Raw genomic sequence first — 12,316 nt, 5'->3', positions numbered from 1 at the left:
ATCAGTATTGAATGATAACTGATATAGCTTGGGGCAGTATATATGTCTAAGCAATAACATGAAATGCTTTATTGTAGCTATTATGTTTTTCACTTTATTCACAATGACATATCATAAGTATGCATGCAAAGTGAGGAAATCTACATTAATATTGCATATTAGGAGGCAGCATATGTGTCTGAAAGCAGCAAGCTGAAGCACATTACTGTGACCATTACACTTAAGCTGTTTGTGACTAAAAGTGGTGTAACCCTCTCAAAGGGGACACACTCCACTGAGACAGTTTATTTATGAAGGGAGTTGAATCTGTTGTTTGCTGTATTTTAGAAACACAATCAAGACACAGCCATATTTTGCTTTCAATTTATTACTTTATTTTTATAATTGTATAACCTTCCTGCTGCAAATGTCTTTATATTCAGATATTCAGTTCACAACAAACATCATCTTTACTTTACATCATTAAATCGTTACATAATTTTTAGTTTTAGTGATGGTGTGAATATGTAATACACACAATATTAAATATATATTGCTTTTGTAACATCAGGACTAAAACACTATTTATTTGCCTCTAAAAGTGATTTTAACATCATTTGAAATATTAATATAGAAGAAAAAGGAAAGACTGACTTGTGACTTCTCACTTATCAGAAATTCAATGTGCAATTTTTCTATTAGTTCAGTACCTAAAGGCATAACTTAACCAGTTTTTAACTAAATATCCAGATTTGTTGTTCAGAAAATGTACTAAAAACATTAAGCTGTTTAAGAAGTATAATTCTGTATTGATAGTGTCTGTTACTATGTTGATGAGGGATGTGCAAGGTAGCCAATTTGCATTATACTCAATTCTTATATGACTTGAAGTTAGAGAAATGTAAGGGAAGCCATATCCAGAATGCATATTTATTACATTGTCATTAAATCAGAAGTAAATGTTCAGATATATTTCTACAGAAATGTATGTGCTTTTTTTTTTGTTATATACCACAGGTCAAATTGCATGGATAAGTAGCCAAATGTATGGGATCAGTTTCAGAACTGAGTTGCATTTAAATCTCTAAGGGATGAATTGCATTCTTATGTGCATTTGTTTCTATTCTTGGGTGCATTTTGATTCCAAGTACCTGATGTCATTCACTAATAATTGTATTAACAGCTATTAAAAACAGAATTGGAATTTGGCCTTTTAACCCTTATAATTTGATACCCTGCATTATACTTGCTTTCTACTGGGAACATTAATTACATCTGATCAGGAGGCAGGGTAAAACTAATATCCAGAATATATGCGCCCAAAGTTATCATTACAGCAAAAGTGAAAAAAAAAGTGAAAAAAAGTTTCTGTAGTATTTTCAGGGATCATAACTGCAACCATTAGAACTGAGAGCATTTAAGTGCAATTACTTGTAAATCTATAGTAACTTTTAAATTGCTTTATCTTAAGAGGATGCATTGTTTTTCTGAGGTACTGCTACCTCAGAGTTAATATATATAAGCAGCAGAAGTAAAGGGGTTGTTCCCCCCCCCACACACACACATACACACACACATTGGAGGTGCAGGGGGCTTACCTCTGCAAAAAATGTGTTAAATAACACCAACTTTTGAAATTCATTGTTAATTGTGTTAAGTTGCACTTACATGTTCATAGTTTTTAGACTTGCATTGTTGAGGTGTAAACTTCTAAAAGAGTACTGAGGAAAAATAATATATATCTCAAGAGACAAGGCAACATTTCTGTTGATGGCCTAAGCAATCTTGGGTGTGTTTTATGCTTGTGTATCTTAATATAACCCCCTAAAACTTTTATTATGATATACAGCCTTGTATATATGTATACAAGTACAACATGCAGCATTTCACAGGAAGTTTGGTATTACAGTCTGCATTTACCTAGTTTGCATTGGGTGATCAATAGGCAGGATAAAACTAATAGTTATAACATCTGCAATAAATTGTCATATAGAAAAATAAATGTCTTATACATTTCTCAAGAAAAATTATATTTTTGTTTTGGTTGTAACTTGTCATAGCTCAAAAGCCAAATTTTGAAACAACTGAAACAACTAAAGTGCTGTTGTCAAATTTAGTATTAAGTTGCAATAAAATTCTTTATGGTATTGTGACAAGAGCTGTAATATAGTGAGGAATGTTACTGTTCATTAAAAATATCCTTGAAACATGAACTAAGCTGTATCAAATAAAAAAAAACTTCAATAATTGTTTAAAAGATAAAAGTAAAAACCTGCACTGTACTTACTTTTCAGTGGATCGTAATATGTAGACTAAAATGTGTACAATGGTATATAATTGCAGTTGCCACTCTGAAAATGAATTACATTAAAAGTGAAATTATTTGCTTCTTGACAGTGAAAATATCTGAAGTGTTATGAAGTCCAAAGCTGCTTGAACATTCTGGATATGTCACATGATGATGATGATGATGATGATGATACATTACTTGGACAACAGCTTGTTAAATCTGTCCCCTTCCCCAGACATAGACATAACTGTGGAAACATGAAAGCATCTTCTAAGCTCATACCAAAACCATACAAGAAATTTCTGTTTGGGGTCTTATTGCAGGAGTTATTGCTTTACTTCCTTCAAAGACAGAGATAAACTTGCATAATACTGCCTGTAAGGACTCTGAGCATTATATTTGGGACAGCAATAGCATAGTGTAGCCTTTAACCAGACATGGGTTGTTTCTAGTTTAGTTTTTAGCATTTTTTCTGAACGTTATGTCTGTTTAAAATATTTTATTTTAATTTCTTGTGCAAGGTCTGTACTGCATGTATAATTCTGTAAAGGGACCTCTTTAATTTATACATTTCAAGTAAATAATTTTATCTAACTTTGAATGTTAATGGCTGATATTTTCTTATTAGCTCAGGAGTTTTTGCATTTTGCCAGCAAAACTTACCATTGATATCTGCCCTTTTGGAATGTTCCTGCTTTAAGCTATTTCACCATTCAGACATTCATAGTTTGGCTTATTTTAAGATTAAACAGTAATTTGTTTTCCTGGTTTGCTAATATAAAGTGTTTAATGGCAGTATATCGTAAAGCCCTCAAAGGAGGATGTTGATACTGGAGAATTGCTATTTATCCCCATTCTTAGAATATAGTTTGGGTGAAGAGTCTATATGAAATAATTCTGGTCAAGTTTTAATTACTGTAGGTAAGATTGCACTGGAAGATATGTTGCTTAGGCTTCGGTGGGTGAAACACTGGCAGCCTCTGATTTTAACTCTGAACTGTAACTGCACATTGTGAAGTTTATTTGGGTATGGCAGGTCTTGACTATTACCCAAAGCAGCAGTACAGATTTACTGTATATGCTTAATGCCAAGTGCCCTTAGAATAGATTCAAGCCCACAGTACTGATTCTGTCACATTCATATTGCTAGCAATAATGCAGGAGTTAAAGTGTATAGCTGCTGTCTTTCACAAGTATTGTAGCAGTCTTAGGTGCATTTTGTAGATGAACTTCCTGTTGTTTCTACATGAATGTTTTATAATAAAACCATAAAAAGAGGGCTGACATTTGACCTTTTATGTGTAGATATTAAATACAAGAGTTCCTAGGCTTTCATTTTCACAGACTGATATTTTGAATCATACTTAGTTTTCACAGAAGGTGTGTCTATCACTTATACTTAAGATGCGTTATACACAGGAAGATATATTTACTGAGTTGTCATTACATCTGAAGTAAACATCATATTTATTTCAACAGAAAATAGATTTTGTTTACATCTGTAGGATATCATGGCTCACATGCTATGGCTTGAAGCAGGTAAATTTGAGGGGTTAGATTTTGCTTTGAGCTGCACTGAAGTCACTCAGGGGGGAATACCAGCCTTGGGAGCATTTTTTGCTGAATATCCTGTTTTTACTGACTGATTGCTTCATAATGAAATCTCAAATAATGATAGACATACTACTTTTTCTACATAGATAACAAATGCAAGTACTGACAGACCTTCACTGTTACATTCTTAAATTTTGTTGTATACTCTATTTCCATTGGGAATACATATTGTTTTAATTGGGGTATAGAATATGCACTGGGAATACATCCCTGCTGAGTTATCATCACTAAAGAAATAGACATCACATACACCTCAACATTAAAAAGGATTTTTGTTTTCATTTGTAACATGTCATGACTCAAATGCCTTGGTTTGAAGCAATTATGGTAGTGATGTCAAATTCATATTTAAGCTGCATCTCAAGGTTGAATAGCAGTCTTAGATTTATTCATAGATGAATAGGCTGTTGTCACTGCAGGCAAGCTTCATAATGACATCTCAAAGGGAGACTGACATGTAGGGTTTTATATACAGATACTAACTACAGGGGTTTATAGGTCTTCACTTCTACAGCCTTACTTTTTTTGTATTATAATTTTCTTCCATTGAGATACTGTGTGTCATCCTCCTTGGGAAATAAACACATCTTTATTGAGTTATCATTAACCAGATTGTTTAATGAAATCTTGGAAAATGAGAGAATGCCTGAGGAATGGAAAAGAAGTGCTTTGATACCGATTTTTAAGAATAAGGGTGATGTGCAGAGCTGTAGTAACTACAGAGGGATTAAACTGATCAGTCACAGCATGAAGTTATGGGAAAGAGTAGTGGAAGCTAGGTTAAGAAGGGACACGATGATTAGTGATCAGCAGTATGGTTTCATGCCAGGAAAGAGCACTACAGATGCGATAGTTGCTCTGAGAGTGTTGATGGAGAAGTACAGAGAAGGTCAGAAGGAATTGCATTGTGTTTTTATAGACTTAGAGAAAGCGTATGACAGGGTGCCTAGAGAGGAGTTGTGGTATTGTATGAGGAAGCCGGGAATGTAAGAGAAGTATGTAAGACTGGTACAGGATATGTACGAGGGTAGTGTGACAGTGGTGAGGTCTGCGGTGGGAGTGACGGATGCGTTTAAGGTGGAGGTGGGATTACATCAAGGATCAGCTCTGAGCCCTTTCTTATTTGCAGTGGTGATGGACAGGTTGACAGACGAGATCAGACAGGAGTCCCCATGGACTATGATGTTTGCAGATGACATTGTGATCTGTAGTGAGAGTAGGGAACAGGTGGAGACGACCCTGGAGAGATGGAGGTATGCCCTAGAGAGAAGAGGAATGAATGTCAGCAGGACTAAGACAGAATATATGTGTGTGAATGAGAGTAAGGATAGAGGAATGGTGAGGATGCAAGGAGAAGAGGTGGCGAAGGTGGATGAGTTTAAATACTTGGGATCAATAGTTCAGCATAATGGTGAGTGTGGAAGAGAGGTGAAGAAGAGAGTACAGGCAGGATGGAGTGAGTGGAGAAGAGTGTCAGGAGTGATTTGTGACAGACGAGTACCAGTAAAAGTGAAAGGGAAAGTCTATAACAGGGTAGTGAGACCCGCTATGTTATATGGGTTGGAGACAGTGGCATTGACAAAAAGGCAGGAGTTTGAGCTGGATGTGGCAGAGTTAAAGATGTTAAGATTTGCACTGGGTATGATGAGGGTGGACAGGATTAGGAATAAGTATATTAGAGGGTCAGCCCAGGTTGGAAGGTTTGGAAACAAAGCCAGAGAGGCAAGATTACGTTGGTTTGGACATGTGCTGAGGAGGGATGCTGAGTATATTGGGAAAAAGAGGCTAAGGATGAAGCTACCAGGTAACAGGAAAAGAGGAAAGGCTAAGATAAGGTTTATGGATGTGGTGAAAGAGGACATGCAGGTGGTTGGTGTGACAGAGCAAGATGCACAGGACAGGAAGAATGGAAACAGATGATCCGCTGTGGCGACCCCTAACAGGAGCAGCTGAAAGAAGATGATGATCGAGTTATCATTATAACGAAAGTACAAATCATACATATTTCAGCAGATGTTTTAGTTTATAGTATCCTGAATCCAACAGTTGTTAACAGCAGGAAAAATAAATGGTTCACCAAGTAGTGCAACAAAGTATACCACTAACACAATAATGATGTAGTAGTTTGTTAAACTGCGAAAACACTCACACAATAAAACATTTTAACAAGTATCTCAGGACTTTTTGATGCTTGTAATCTGCTCTGGTTTAGTTAATCAACTATTTCTTGCTGCATTAGTTTATAATATGCCACAATCCAAAATCACATAATTTGAAGAAAGAAAAGAGGTGGAGTGAAATTCAGCATTGTGCCTGTAATCAAATCCCTATGGTTAGAGTATTAGTTCTAGGTGCATTTTGTTGCTAAATATCTTTTCACTGCTGCCTGAACATTTTGTAATGAAATCTGAAAGGGCTGATATATGGCATTTTAATAATATAAACAAAATGTGGAGTTTCATTGGTCTTCAGTGTTACAGCCTGTCATTTTGTGTTAAACTCATTTTCCATTTGGGTTTGTATATCACTCCTACTTGGGAAGAAGAATATACCACTGGTCATGAAGGCATATTTACTTAGCAGTCTTTACATTAAACCCATCAGCAGAAAAAAAGGACTTTTCAGTTTCAGTACTAACATGTTATGGCTAAAATGCTATAGTTTGATGTACCTGAGGTTCAGGTCAAAAGCCTAGCTAGGGTAGGGTGAAAATGGGTGGCTGTCCGTTACACAAAGTGTTATTGATGCAATCAGGTCTTCAGGTTATTATCGGCATTCATTAATGCTGTTATTGCATTCATGGTCTGAACTTTACTGCGCCTAGACTATTTTAAAGTGCATCAAATTAACTTTTTTTCATTTGTAGTAAGAACAGAAGAAACTGTAGCAAACTGCAATTTCTATACTATGAAGAAAGGCTTTTTATTAAATTGTACCTGGTTTGCTCCTTATCTTGGGAATACCAGACTGGGGAACATAGCCTCGCTATTTCATTTTTATTTTATTTATTTATTTTGCTTCTCAATGAGAAATAGAATGATTGGATATGCTTGCTGACTTGCTCCTTCATTTAACAACTAAAACGCATTAAATACCTATGGTAGAATATGGGTCTTATGTGAACATAGACTTGTGCATTTTATTCAGCATGGTCTCTCACAATTAGATAATGATTCTGTCACCTATAAACAATAAGCCTTCAGCACAGAAAAGCTCTACTTAGTGTGGAACAGGAAATTCCAAAGGCAGTGATTTAGCATAATCTTACCAATCAGTGATTATTATATCACATAACAACATAGTTCATAATCTTCTCTTGTACATAGTTTAAGCTCTTCCAGTTCTTCAATTGGGATACACAGTTGAGAAGCAATTAACAGGACTGCTAGATTGTTTCCAATTTAAACCTTCTTTACACTGTTACAGATAGGTATTCCTAAGGCATTACCTGTATGCATTGGCATACCAGGTTTGTACTTAACTTGTGGATCATATTTTTATAATGGCAGTAAGATCATTTCAAGTCTCACTGGTGCTTTATGCAAATATTTCTTGAATATTTTGAAATAGCTTATAGTCTGATCTATGCGGACTCTTTTCCATGGATATAGTCATGACATTTTTGACATCAAAAACCATGGCCAACTTTTCTTTTTCAATCAAAGCGTACTGAAAAGGAGCATTGGTCAAAGTACTTGACCCACCTACTTTCTTGCAGGTAGCACTGCCCCAACATCTTGTTGACTAGCATTAACATACAGAGGAATAGGTTGTGACACATTTTAGAATTTCATTGTAGGTGCTTTGGTGACTAGACTTTTAAACATTTCAAAACTCCACACTTCTATTGACCAAAACCAAGAAAAACATATATTAGTTTGGAATCTGCTTGGAACGATGGTGCAGCATACCAAGTAAATGCATGAGAGATGATCTATCAAGAGGCTTCTATATTTTCACAGTTATATTTAGTTTGTCAGAATCAGGTCTGAGATATTCACAAGTCAAAATATGTTCCTTGTACTTGAGAGAAGCCAGACATACTTTATACTTGCTTTTGTTCTGCTTCAAGTCTCTTTCCCTTAGTCTGTCTAGTAGCCTAATAGTATATAAACCATGTTCCTGTTTAATTTCTTGCAAGACTAAGAAGCTCAGTTATAATGACTACACCATATAAGATTTTAATCATTTCAGACAGTGCTCTCTGCAATTCTTCTGGCACTGAAGAAATTCAAGACAGTAACCTTAAACATTTATATCTACACAAAGAGATGCTGAATGTACACAGCTTAGAGCTAGTCTCATCTACCTTAACCTACCATAGCTTTTGGCTAGCATCAAAAATGGAAACAATGTTAACATAGTAGGTATACTAGCAACAACATCTTCTATGATTTGAAGCATATAGCAGTCTCTTTTGATTCATGCACTTAAGCTATGGAGATCTTTACATTTTATCTGTTCTGCATCAGAACTGCTGCCATAATATGTATTCATTCAGGCAGGTCTATTTACTTAATAACAACTCATATAGCTTCGAAATGCATCAGTTCCTGGTACATCTGAGCATAACAGAAACTCTTATTGGAAGATGAATGATTGGTAATGCCTCCTTGCAGATAACTTGAGACTTTAAAGAAGTTGGAATATCTCAGTAAGATAACAATTAGAGATACACATTCATCACTTTGGAAATATTCTTTTCAGTACACAGTGGGGTATACATCACAGTAGCTATGTTATTGTATCTGCTAATCATCAGCAGTAGTAAACTTGACACAATGTCCTTTTATATCAACTGCAACAGTTTGCTGATTTTCATGAACCTGTGAACTGTCACATTGTACTGTACAAACTGACAAGCTGCTCTTGCAGTTATTTTGCAATTTCTGACTCAGTGCCTCTTCAGTGTTGTCATAGCTACTGTACTGACCACTAACATTACTTTTGCTGCAATATGAACTAGTCAGTGAATCATTCTGTAACTCCATGGCATGAATCATTTCAGTCATGCTAACTGTCACACAAGTATCATGTCCCAATGTGTTTGGTTTAAATTCCCTTAGAAAGACATATCTTGGAATATCAACTTGCATAACCTGGATTCTCTGTAGCTGTACACAACCTCAAGCTTAATCTGTTCCATAAGTTTAGTCTGTGCCTAAATATTTCAAAAGAATAAGTGGAAACTAGTCTTAAATATAGATTTAGACAATCTGAGCTAGTATCAAGCTAAAATGCAACAAATTTGTCTTCACTCATCAGCTTTTCCATCCAGAAATCATCCTTGCTGCTGTTTATAGCATACACTACTTACACAATATGCAGCTCAACCATGTCCACAAACATTTCTGCTTTATTCAATTCCTTTGCTTCTATTACAGGCAAATCTTTTTGAATTGGCACACTTGCATCAAATGGTTGTGACTCCCACATGGCCTACTGTGCATACTCAATTAATAGATTTGCAATGTGCTTTCTAATGCTTGCAGCCATGTTGCTTACACTGGGTGAGGTTTCTGTCTCCTCATTTATTAATAGGCACAATTTGACTGCTATGCAGTCACTACTGCTATAATCATTATATTTATTTATTTTTAGCACATCTGGGTTTCAGTTCATTTTGCTTTCATTTTTATTTACTGCCTTTATTTCATATACTTTCAGTTCTTCTGACTTGCTTATAAGTTGCATGCTTGAAAGCTCACTCATTCTACATTCATTAAGTGCTTTATCACGTTTCAAGTCATATTCCCTTAATAACCTTCCTCTAACCCGATAATGTTTATTTCATATATGATACTCTTATCTGTGAAATATACAAATCACCAAATGCAGAGTCATGGGGTCTGTATTTCAGTTCGGTCACATAAATATTTATTGACAATTGTACCCTTTATTTCTAGTGACAAATGAATACCTTGTATATGGTACCCTTTTTGGTTCACCATAAGAGAGAATCATATCTCTTGTGAAGAAATCTTCATTCTAGCTTCCTTCTTAGAAGTATCAGATACCTTAACTACTTCCTCACTTGTAACATGAAGGAACACTGTACATTGCATTTCTCAAGCTTTTCGGCAAGTCAGCTTGCAATGAGCTATAGACAAGTTTTCATGAAACTTCAAAGATGTCAGCTGCTGAAATGAAGACATTTCACACCAAATATTTTGAATATTTTAAATATTCATATTTATGATATTTTGAAATAAATGTGCCTGAATGATTAGTGGTTCACTGGAAAGTAAAAATTAATTAATATTTGTAAGAGGTAAAATTCATAACAACATTTTTTGTACTACTATTTTACATTAAAGATGATGAATGCAACAGTGGAACTGCAATCCATACCTCTCAACTTTTTGGCTCAAGAATTTTGGACAACTGGGGGTGACAAAGGCTCAAAAGTCATGGACAATTTTTAAATATTACTCTAATTCAATTAAAAGTTAATAGATAAAAAAATGCATCAACGTGCATTTTCTGAACAATAAGAAGTCTGAAACTCTAAAATCAGGCATTATAGAGTGACTTTGACCCTCAGTGATTTACCAGAAAATCAAAACAACTGTGAGGGTAGGGCAAAAATATAAGGCAAAACCAGGGACATTCTGCAAAATGTTGGACAGATAAGTATGCTTTTGGGTGTGATATAGAGGAGGAATCTGTAAAATACATAGTTTGAAAACACCAAAAATAGAAGAACAACAATGTATCCAAATTATTTATAATTCTGACATTGTTTACTATATGTACATTGAAAAGCTTACACAGTTATGGTGAATAAGAGAAGATTGTTTACATTTTTAGTGAAAGCTGATTGTTTTTATTTATTTGCTGTAACTTTTTTAAAAGATATACAATGCAGTTTACTCCTCACTGTATTTTTTAATTTTATGTACAATTTGTAGGCTTAGGATTTTTAACTCTTTTGAGTAAAATAAAGTATGTTAGATATAATGTGCATTCAACAAGTATGGTTATTAGACAGCTTGAGTAATAAGGACACATGATGCACAGATTCTAGGTTCAGTGATGCCTCTTAAATTCACAGCTACCAATAATGCTATTTTTTACAGTTAACCTATATATGTGACAGGGACTGCTCATTAGGCTAGAATCTGCTGGCCTCAGTCCTGTGGCACAGAGGTATAAAGCTCTGATCACACCCCAGATAGCCTATGTTCAACTAATGCAGACCAGGTGAGGGAGAATGGGATTGAGTGGCTAACCCCTGCTTGCCCATCCTGGGAGGGGGAGCATGCAGAGCACCTTAGCTTGGTACATTGGTGAGACATTATTGCTGCAGCATGAAGAATCTATGCTGCAAGTTGTGTGCAGCTTGGTCTGTAGGTTGCACATTCAGTTCTTCTGGCTTGTTTATAAGTTGTGTGTTTTAAAGCTCACTCATTCTACATTCATTAACTACTTTATCACATTTCAAGTCAGCTTCCTTTAATAACATTCCTGTGACCTGATAATTTTTATTTCACATATAATACTAACTCTTATCAGTGAAAAAGGCAAAGCCAAAAATAATGGGGTGACGTGCACCTCCTAATGCAGTTATAGCAGAGCTTGCAAGGCTCCTGCAGGAGTGAATGTAGGACAGTCCACATTAACTGCAGATTGGCAGAATTGTTATCAGCTGACTCTCAACTCCACTCTGGAAATGAATGAATTGGAAGGTTCTCTTCCCAATAAAGGAACACATGGATCAATTAAGTGCAGGAAGAGGAGTCATTGAGTTTACCTGCAGACCACAAAACAGAATCTGATGGAAAACCACACTGCAATAATGAGGTAGGGAAAATAAAGGGATGCATTGCAAGCTGCATATGTCTCATCATCCAAAATCTTCTGACTGGGTGGACTGGACAAACCAATTAATAATTCACATGTTAAAAATAATCATCTCTAATTGAAAAGACGAGGATATTAGTCTGCCACTGGTATTAATGACCATCTGTGATAAAGCCAGTAAACTTAAATATGTCTCACATTAGGAAATGATGGCCAGAGTGATAACGGTGCTACATTTGTTCTTTTGAAAATCATTGTAAGTCTGAAACATGCTGTGAAGTCCCTCCTCTGTGGCAGTGATCAAGGAGGCTCAATCCTCACCACTGACACCAGTGGAGAATGTTCACTGTGAGAAAAAAAGACACAGACAGTGTTATCAGATGCAGCCCTCTGCACCAAGTACAATTTCCTTTAAGAGCATACAGAGAATGCACACTCCAGTCCTGGGGTTGGGCTTCCTCTCCAGGCACCAAATAAGACTCCTCACTGACCACTATAGAACTGAGTCCTTGGCCAAGTGTTCCAAGCCAAGTCATCCACCACCCTCTCTGTGAAATCAGTGCTCTCAATGTCCTTGTTCAAAGTAGCTGTCACACACACTCTGAGATTTTATTTTCGCGGGTTTACTTT

This window comes from Protopterus annectens, chromosome 11.part0, assembly GCF_019279795.1.
Source record: "Protopterus annectens isolate FY-2018-M chromosome 11.part0, PAN1.0, whole genome shotgun sequence".
Taxonomy (NCBI): domain Eukaryota; kingdom Metazoa; phylum Chordata; order Ceratodontiformes; family Protopteridae; genus Protopterus; species Protopterus annectens.
Note: the sequence above shows the minus strand (reverse complement) of the source record.